Here is a 9,789-nt window from a genome sequence, read left to right on the forward strand (position 1 = left end):
CTCCGCCCGGCCGGGAGGGCTTCGCAGGAGCTGGGGTGGTGTCGTGAGCACCTGGGGGAAATGGGGCGCGATGGTTCCCGGAGGGCAGCGGTGGGGGGTCCTCGCCGGGGCGCCGCGCAACTCCCCGGGTCCGCACCTTTTCTCTTCCTCTCGGCCCGCCCTGCCGAGTTTGGGCAGGCAGCACTTTCCCGGGTCTCTTTGGGGGAGTCACCCCTTAGCCGGTCGGTACCTCCCTATCCCCAAGCCAGGAGTCCGTCTCCATTAAGTACCCCCTCCCACCCCCACCTTCAGAAGGATTTTTCTCCCTCTTTCTCATTCTCCAATTTAGAAAGAAATCCTGGCTCCCTACAATTTACAAACCACCTTCGTCCGGCGCACTGTCCAGGGCCAGCCTAGAGCCTTTCACCCCCTCTGAATCCTAGGTGTGCAGATTCCATCTGAGTTTTCCACTAGGTAGAGGGAGTGTGTGTGTGTGTGTGTGTGTGTGTGTGTGTGTGTGTGTGTATGTGTGTGTGTGCGCGCGCGTGCCTGCGCGCAAAGGCTCTCTCGGGGGACTCCACCCAAAAGCAGGGGACCATCACACCATCTTCCACCTCTAGGAAGAGGGCAGCTGCCCAGGTACGTAGGCATTTATTATTTCCAAGGGGCGAAAGGGAGACTACCCTGAAACAAAGAATTAAGGCCGAGGCGCACTGTCCCAGCCTCTTTCGAGGGAGAAGAATTCCCGATTCAGGACCCAAGGGACCTCAGCTCGGCCCCCTCCCCCACCCCTTTAACTTTAAAATAGTTTAGTGAACACACAGAGAAATCATTTTCCCCTCCCCTTCTGCGTATTGAGCAGTCTACAAAGAGAAATGGGAAAGAAGGGAGAGAGGTTTAACTCTGATCCCCACAATTAGTCCCTGGGAAGGGAGGGGTGCAACCCGGGAGCCTCAGTTCTTCAGATACAAAAGCATTTAGATCGCTTTAGACCGGTTAATCCTGAGTCTGGCTCGGGTCTCTTTTGTTTCCCAACTCCATTGTGGGTTTTGTGCAGTTTCTCTCTGTTCGCGTGATTGACTAGCCAATGGATGGTAATTATCCAAATGTCCCCTCTGTCCTTTGACTGACTTCTCTGTATTATGGGCAACTGTCATGCATTCTGTCATTCCATATCATATTACACGTATTATCATATGAAGTCCCCCCCCCGTTTAAAGAAGGGCGCCTCAACCCAGATGCTGCGCCGCCTTTAGAAGGAAGGGCTCCCGAATAATTTGTGCTGAGCAGTTTGGAATACAGAGCAGGGGCTGCTGGAGATGGGAGGTTCTGCAGGTAATTTGCCTTGCTGGCTGTGAGTGGGGATGGTCTCTGGGATTTGGGGGGGTGTGAGGACTTGTGTTTAGGAGCTTGGTGCAGGTTTGCCCGTTGTGTTTTTATGGCCAGACTTTTGGAGTTGTTTGGATAGGTCTGAAATATCTTATGAAGAAACTTGAAATCAGCTTTTGACCCCAGAATATCCGGGAGAGGGGGAGGCACCTCTGCAAGCCTGGTTCCTTTGGGGGGTATTAGATCTTAGTAGCACATGTTCAGGGCGTCAAGTCTTTAGGATCCTAAAATAAAGCTCTCTTCTGCCAGTGGCCCTTCACCAGGACAAGTCCTCTTGACTCTCGTTCTAGTTGGCTACCAAGCGGACAGGATGGAACAGCCAGATGTGTCTGTTTGAACTCCCCTCTCCCCCCAACCCTCACTAATGGTAAAGCTCTGAGAAGGAGCGAGCTTTTCCAATGATGTCTTCGCACAGATAAACTTGGTACCCCTTGGTGCAATTGTACATGCCATCACTTAAGAGGGAGGCAGGATTTATAACAAGGAGGCTTTGCAGACAGAGGCTCTGGGGTCCTCTGAATCTGTGGGCAAGACTAGCCTTGCTTCTGCAAAAATATGAAAAAAAGTGTTTTATTATTGTACTGGATATGAAGTGCCACCCAGATGTACAGCCTCGCAGTTAATTACCTTGTTCTTCATCAAATATATGAGCAATAAATTCTCTGTGAAGGGAGGTGTGTGTATGTGTGTGTGAGAGTGTGTATGCACGCACACGCTGCTCCTGTGCATGCGTGCATGCAGATAAATGGATGGATAGATGAATGCAGGGGAAAGAGAAACTCACTTTTTTTTAAGACCACAGAAAGAGACAGACTATTTTATGGGAGGTTTGATATACTGCTCCATGATGCTTTGAATTTTTCAATGATCAAATATACATGATCAAGCTGTGCGTGTTAGGGTGCGAGGTGCGCTGACGGTCAATGGCTATTGATCAGGCTGTTAAGTATTTCTGCTCAGTTTTATAAATATAGATAGATCCCAGATGATTTAAAGAATTGAATGGCTAAGAAACTAGCACTCTTATGTTCCTTTGGAGATGGGGAAATGGCTAGTTAGTTGTAAAATACTCCAACCATTGTTCACCACCACTACCCTCATCCCTGAGATATCTAGAAAATGTGAACTTCATTAGCAGGAGTGTTCAAGAATAGAGCAAAAATATTCCAACTGTTTTGTTTGGAGTCTGTATAAAACAATCATCTTACCTGAGCCAATCCTTGTTTATAGGCTGAGTTACTGCCTGTCTCTCTTACACAAGCACACACACAAACACATAGCAATTTTGTAACCACAATTTTGACCTGAACTGACAGGCTGCTTCTGAAGAGATGGAACCATTGCTAGAAATAGGATCTAAGGTCCTTAAAACCCTTCTGGGGAACAGGGAGAATTAGCCTCATGCTTTCCTCAATTAACTAATTTCTCACTAATCTAAAGATCTATTTAGAAAGGTGTGGAGGAGTGAAAGATGGAGATTTAAAGATAATCTCTAATTGGTCTATGAAAAAAAAAAAAACCTCAGTCCATGACACTCAGAAACCCTCTTTTCTCTTTCTTTCATATTCTTTCTCTCTCTCCCTCCTCCTACTCTTCTACCTCCTTCCCTTCTTCCCCCCTTCTTATTTCTTTCTCTCACTTTGCTTTCTAGAAATTAAAAGTGGATTTGAAGGAAAGGGTCCTGAGAAACACTTGGGAAGAGGAAGGAATGAGAACAAACTTAAATTTTTGATTATGTTGATTAGCCAGCTTATGTGTAACCATCCAGTTAGCTATTTTGTAGAAGAATCACATTCAGGTAAAGCAGTCTTTACCTAGATTGTAAAACTTCAGCATACAGATGATTGATAGTTATGATTTGTTTTCACACCTTAAAATGACATGAGTGTAGATGTTTCAGTTTTTCTGTTTGTAGAACAATCTTTTTCCAACTAAGTACCCCTCACTGGAGGATCACCGGCACCCCTACTGATAAACCTTCTTTGAAATGGCATCTCTCAAAAATAAAAATCTTCCTCCAAATTGGCATCTCTCTCTCTCTCAAAAAAAAAAAGTTGATTTCCCCCCAGAAATGGATGAATCTACCCTGATTGGGTGTACATGACCTTTCACCTCATTGTGTCTGACCTATCACTTAATTAATCTCTCCCAGATGCAGAGCTGTTGACAACGCCAAAGATAAGCAATATTTTTGAACAAAGAGGAAGCTTTTAAGAGGACTAGCCACAGTGAGGTTGAGGCTCTTTAAAAAAAAAGTATAAATCTTCAGCATTTGGATGTAGTTGTTGTAATGAAGCCAAGTCTCAGGGATGGTCCCATCTTTGCTAGAAACTTTCTGTGCCCTCCTTTAATCACTGATGTCCATATACATTCATTTTCTACCACTCAATTGCTCTCTGAGTTCAAACTCTCTATCCATAGCTGCTTGACTGAGGATTGTCTTGCTTTCTCCAGCTTGGTCTTTAGACCTTCAGATCCTCTTTTATAGCATTAGGAATATCTAGGGAGGTCAGCTTTGAAAGCTTTGGATGACAAAATATTGACTGCATTTTTCTGGTACCTATGAAAGAAAAACATTTGTACTAGAGGCACCTTGGTGACATACTGGGAATAGTTTATTAATTAAATGACTTGCTAATTGCTGCTTGAATTACTGTACAGAGAGAACCAGAGAGTTTGTAAAAGATGACAGTTTGAGTAATTCATTTTTTTGGCTTAAAACATTTTCATAAACAGGTCCTAGAAATGTGTTGCTTTGACTCATTCATCCCTCTAATGCCAACTATTCAATTGAGTTTCAATTAATGATAATATATGGTCTGGGATCCTTAGCTAGGCCTGACTGATGGAAGAGCTTTGTTGAATCTGGTGCAGGTGGCACTGTTTAATAAGCACAGGAAAGAGTGAATAATGTAATGCTTGCAAAGAGAAGTAAATGCAAAATAGATCGCTCTAATTATGGCTGCCCCCAGAAATGGAGATACAAGCTGAAATGGCCAACTAGCTAGGAAATTCCAGATAGAGTTGATTGTCTTTTTTTTTTTTTTTAACTTTCAAGGCTGACATAGTAGCTTGAAAGTAAATTTGGATGAGCCCATCTGACTCAGAACTCAGAAGCCTAAATTGAAACCTGAGTCTGATGACCTAGCAATGTTTGCTTTAATCGTCTAGGATCCTTTGCCAGATAGTCAAATTCGGCTCTAGCACAAGGCTACCTCTTCCTACAAGAGATTTGCACAGGCTTATTACAAATAGTCTTCCATGATTCATTGCAAAGTGCCAAGAGCTTTTGTTTTTGTTTTTGTTGATGTTTTTGTTTTGCTTGAATTTCTTTATGCTTGAGAAAATGAGTGTATAGGAAATCAAAGTGTGAATACTTAAGCAAACAGAATTTCCCATATACCTGCAAGGGCTCATAATGATTTTCATTCATGCAAAGATAATCGATGAGACATTGTTTTAATTAATGGAAGGATAAAAATGTTGGGGGATGGGATGCCAAAGGGTTGGGCTTCAATTGAAGCACATGTCTCACCTAACAATACAAGAAACAATACCAACTTCCCAAATGGCACTGGAGATTTGTTTGATAGACCAGTGGAAAGTTGGCCTGTAGTAGAGTCAGGGTCATGTTGAAAGCACAAAATGAGAGGTTAGCCATGTTGGACATTTTCCCTTGCCTTCAACCTCGCTATCCCCCTTGGAAAAGTGTCATGTTCAACATTACCCCATAGAAAAAAAGCTACTTCCAGAGAAGAAGCAATGTGTGCTAGGAGTGTAGTATGTTTTGTAATGGCAAAATAGTGCCAAGGCTGGAAAGCCAAAAGCAGCATCCTTTAGCTTGGATGGAAGGAAAGTCGAGGCTGAATGGTGTGTTAGATATGGATGATCTGGATTGCCATGGCTTCAGTAAGTGGATACAGACTCTTATCCTCTGATTGGGGATCCAGGGAAGAAGAACTTAAGTCCAGCATCCTCAGGCAAAACTCCCTTTTTGTTCTGTGGAAATGAAGCCCACCACCAGTCAAGAAAGCATTGACTGGACTCCCTAGTCTTTTGGTTTTGGTGTATGTGATGCTCATAAAGGGTTTTTTGAAACCCTGTTCTTTGAAATGGAGTTTGGGGGTGTCCCACAATCAGAGAGAGATGGCAGAGTTGCTTTTGAAGGAAAGGAAGATTTTGGTAGGGAAAAATTTTCAGTGTCAAGTGTGTGAATATATAAGAACTGTCCAAATGTTGTCTACCTCCAACCTCACTTTTTCCTACAAAATCTTCCTGGTTTCCTACATGAGATTTATTGGTGTGTGTGTCTGTGTGTATGTGTCTGTCTGTCTGTGTGTACACACCTGAAAGACTTGCAGAACAGGGATTAGCCAGGGCTGGCTGTTATTTTGGGCTAGATGAAAAACAACCTTCCAGATTCAAGGTATAGCTATATTGTATCAGTTTTTGGGAAAATGGCCTCTTGTTGCAATATTTATTTTTTCTTCCAGGAATATATATACATACACACACATATATATTATGTGTATGTGTGTAAATCAGTTGTATGTGGAGGAGTATGATTAGCTATTGTCTATTTTGTCACAATTGTTATTTAAGAATAGCATGATCTGACGGATTTGTATTGTTGACAATGTGATTTGAGCAGGGCCCAGATACAAACTTTCTGCACCCTAATCAATAATGGTAAATCGTTGGGCTGAGGTGAACAATCTCTGACCTAGTATTCGTATTTCTTTTACCAATTGCCTGTAATAAAATTGAACATTTTGTCACCACTTTGAGAAACACTGCCAAACACCTTAAAACACATGTCACATGCCAGCAGCCCCCCTCGTTTCCCTCCTCCGGGAGTTTCTACATCTGGAATCATAATCACAGATAAAAACCTTGACAAAATTGCATCTGAGTACATTCCTCTCCACAGCCTTTACTTTCTCATAACATTTAATACAATATTAATACCTGCTACCGAAAGGCAGGAGGGAGGAAAAGGGCTGCCAACCTCCGCCGTTTCCTGATGCATCATGTTCAAACCTGAAATTCACACTTCGTGTTTCATTTTAAGTTCAGTGCATTTAACAGGGCCCTAGAGAGAGAGCCCTGGTTAGTTCCCCAACCTGCTCAGCTGACGCCCAGGGAGGCGGTTTCAGAATTGTTCAGATCGCTGCAGGGAGAAGAGGAGGAACTAGGCTCTTTTCTGCCAGCACTGGGCCAAGCCACTTCTTTATTCTAGTGTCACATACACGTTTGTTTGTTTTTGAAACAACGAAAGCCCCACTGCTTTTGATTATCGATAGTGGTGATCAACAGATTTTTTTTATTGGTACAGTGTGACCAAAGCAATGATCTGATTTCATAAAGAAAGCAAGCTATGCTCTATGCTCGAGCAGATTTTCTGCTGCCTGCCAGCCTCTCACATCAATATAAAACAATCCCCCTTTACTCAAAGAGGTCCACAGACCTGTGGAAAGGGCTGGGGGAAGAGCCCCATGGTAGAGCTCTTTTCTGCGATCCCTGTTATTCACCCTTACCTCAGCTCTTCTTAGAGATGTCCACGTCCTTGAATTCCTGTGCATGGCCAGGAGTCATCCTCTCTGGCTCTACAAGCTGAATACTGAGGTGTGGGGTGGGGAATATAGGGATCTTGAGGGTCTCTTAGGGACCCAAGAGGGATACCAGGGGATGGACTTTCAGATGTTGGTGGCTTTGTTCAGGGGATGCTGTTCTCTCAACCAGGATTAGGGTCAAAACAGACCAGGTTTGCTCCCTCCCTTTTAAAAATGTAAACCTCCAGATTTCTGGAATGAGTAACTACCATTCCCAACAGAGGAATCACACACACACACACAAATAAACACACAAGCACACATGCACAAACAGACACACAGATTTCTCTGAGCAAGATTCACTTTGGTAAGCAAGGAATGTAATTTACTGAGTGGTACAAGCAAGCTCCAAGCACAGGAGACACTAACACTTTTACTCAGGGAATAGAGACTGACCACTGGCTCTGACAATGGCTTTACGAGAAACAGCCCCGTTTCTTCGAGGCAGGGGGAGGAAATGCTGGATTTGCCTCTATCTTCTCAGTTATTACGCAAGGTTTTTAACTCCAAACCCTAGCAGCATCCTCAGAGTTGGAGGTCACCTACTGACATTACCCAAAGGGGGCCCCAGGCTGGGGCCAAAGGCTGGCTCTCCTGTGAGGAACCCTTCCCCGCTGGCTCCCAAATCGCCGTTTTCTCTGCCTGCCTGCCTTTTCCTCCAGGGAGACTGCCGGAAGGCTGCAGAAATCTGGGCGCCCGCTCGCTCGCTTGTCAAGAAGCAAACTGTCTTCACATTCTCCAAGAGCAACATCCCTGCCTAGGAAGAGGAAGGAAAGAGGCAAAATAAATAAAACCAGTTAATGTTGTAGTTAACTTGCAAATCAAGTAAATCTGTTGGTGCCGTATTTGAGAAATAAACCATCAGAGCGTCACAGCAAACACACACTTCTGAACGTCTTCATTTTGATTTAATGGTATATCAGCTTCAACTATCGCTTCCTCTGCTGGGTACACACGGCCTGATGCCGCGGGAGGAGGGTGCCCGTGTTTATCACCGAGTGAGATGACTAATTACACCTTGTCAATCACCGTCTATGAAGACATAAAACCAGCGCGCACAATGAAGTAGTTGCCTGCAGCGTCAATTAGTTGGCGATTCCGAGGTTATTGCGTGGCCCTGCCTTGGCCGCCTGTAATAACGGGACACAGCGCGGGGAAGAGCGCGCTGATCAATCACCCTCCTTCCGCGGCTCCCCTGCGCCCCCCCTCCCCGCACCCCTCCCCACCCCCTCACCCCGCCCCGGCCTGGCCTCACTTTCTCCCGGGCCTCCTGTACGCACTTCCTCCCTTCGCTGCTCGGCTCCGTGGCGCCGGCAAGTTTGCGCTCGACAGCTCCGCAGCCGGCAGCCGGGAGCCCCGCAGCCTTTGGGGAGCGCCGGGGCTGGTGGCCCCTTTGTTGGAGGAGGCGTGGAGGGAGCGCTTTTGTTCTGAGTTAGTCACGGTGGCCGGCTGGAGGCTGCTACCTCATTATGCGCGGGTCTGCTAGTCTGCGAGGAAGCAGATGGTGGGGAGGTAGGCAGCGGCAACCGCGGCCAGATCCCGAACTCCGCTCACCTGTCACCTCCCCCCAAAGGCCGATCCCGCCAACTTCAGCGCTCTTCCCGGGGCCCGGTGAAGGTTCTGGGTACCTGTCCCCGTGCCCGCGCTCTCCCACCCCCTACCTTTCTCTGCTGTGTGTAAATGTCACTCACGTGCCAGTCTATGTGTTTACAGCCGGTTCCGTTCCTTGTTTAGTCTCTTGAGGACGGGGGCTCAGCGATTGCGTGATATCCCAACCCTCTCCCCCCCCCACCCCCCGCAGCCACTGGGGAGATTCACAAAGTTACCGGCCTCTGAACCCGCGGGGGCAGGGGGCACAGATCCCACCCTGCCGCCCTGGGGCTGGAGATGCGCTGGAGCCTTGAGGGACCCCAGAGCACCCCCAGCCTGACGTAGAGGGCTCCGTGCAGGAAGGAATCCGGCAGCAGTTTAGGGCCTCTGTAGCGATGTGGGGGGGGGCCTGCTGGTCAGTGGTGGCTTGGGAATTGGAGTACATGTATGTGCGGGAGGAAATGAAGAGTCAGAGAGTATGTTTTCATGTTTGTTTGCTTTTTGAGAAGCCCCAGGCAAGAGTTACTGTATACCCCCCCAACTGCTACTACCGCAGCCCCCTGGGCTCTTGAAATCGGATGGTATCCAGCCAGCACCAAGGACAAACACCCCAGAGTTGTTACACCATCTCTCCCTCTCCCCTTGGATAACCTCTAGATAAGCCCTGGTGACTTCCAGATTTGATTTTTATTCTCTTTCTTTGAAAAAAAAGTGTCTCAAAGGCAATATGCACCAGTAAAACTTGCTTGTGTATTTATGTAGATGTCTCTGGGGGGGGGGAGTTGCAGAATCTGAAATACTGGGCTGTGTGAATGAACAAATGCACACCCTTCTTTGAATCGATAGTCCTTCTTACTGGGCTGGGGGTAGCTTGTACACATATACTTGTAACTTCAAGACTTTAGTTGTGGGTATGCAACAGTATCGAAGGAGAGTGCATAGGGACTTCTTGAGTACCCACGTTTACTTTGAAGGTGCTACTTTCCAGATGTGTCCTTCTGCAGGACCCTGGACACTTATTCATGGTACCACACATGTAGACTCTAGCTCTGTACTGGTGCTGGCCGTGGTTTTGCCAATAAAGCTAAATTCATGCTGGCTGTAATTTTGCCAGAAAGATGAACATGCACATTTGCATGCATGAGCAAGAAAGTATGTGTTTGGCTATAGTACATACATATATATTTATGTGTAAAAGTACAGTATGTGGAAAATATGA

The sequence above is a fragment of the Dipodomys ordii genome, unplaced genomic scaffold (genome assembly GCF_000151885.1).
Source record: "Dipodomys ordii isolate 6190 unplaced genomic scaffold, Dord_2.0 Scaffold55, whole genome shotgun sequence".
Taxonomy (NCBI): Eukaryota; Metazoa; Chordata; class Mammalia; order Rodentia; family Heteromyidae; genus Dipodomys; species Dipodomys ordii.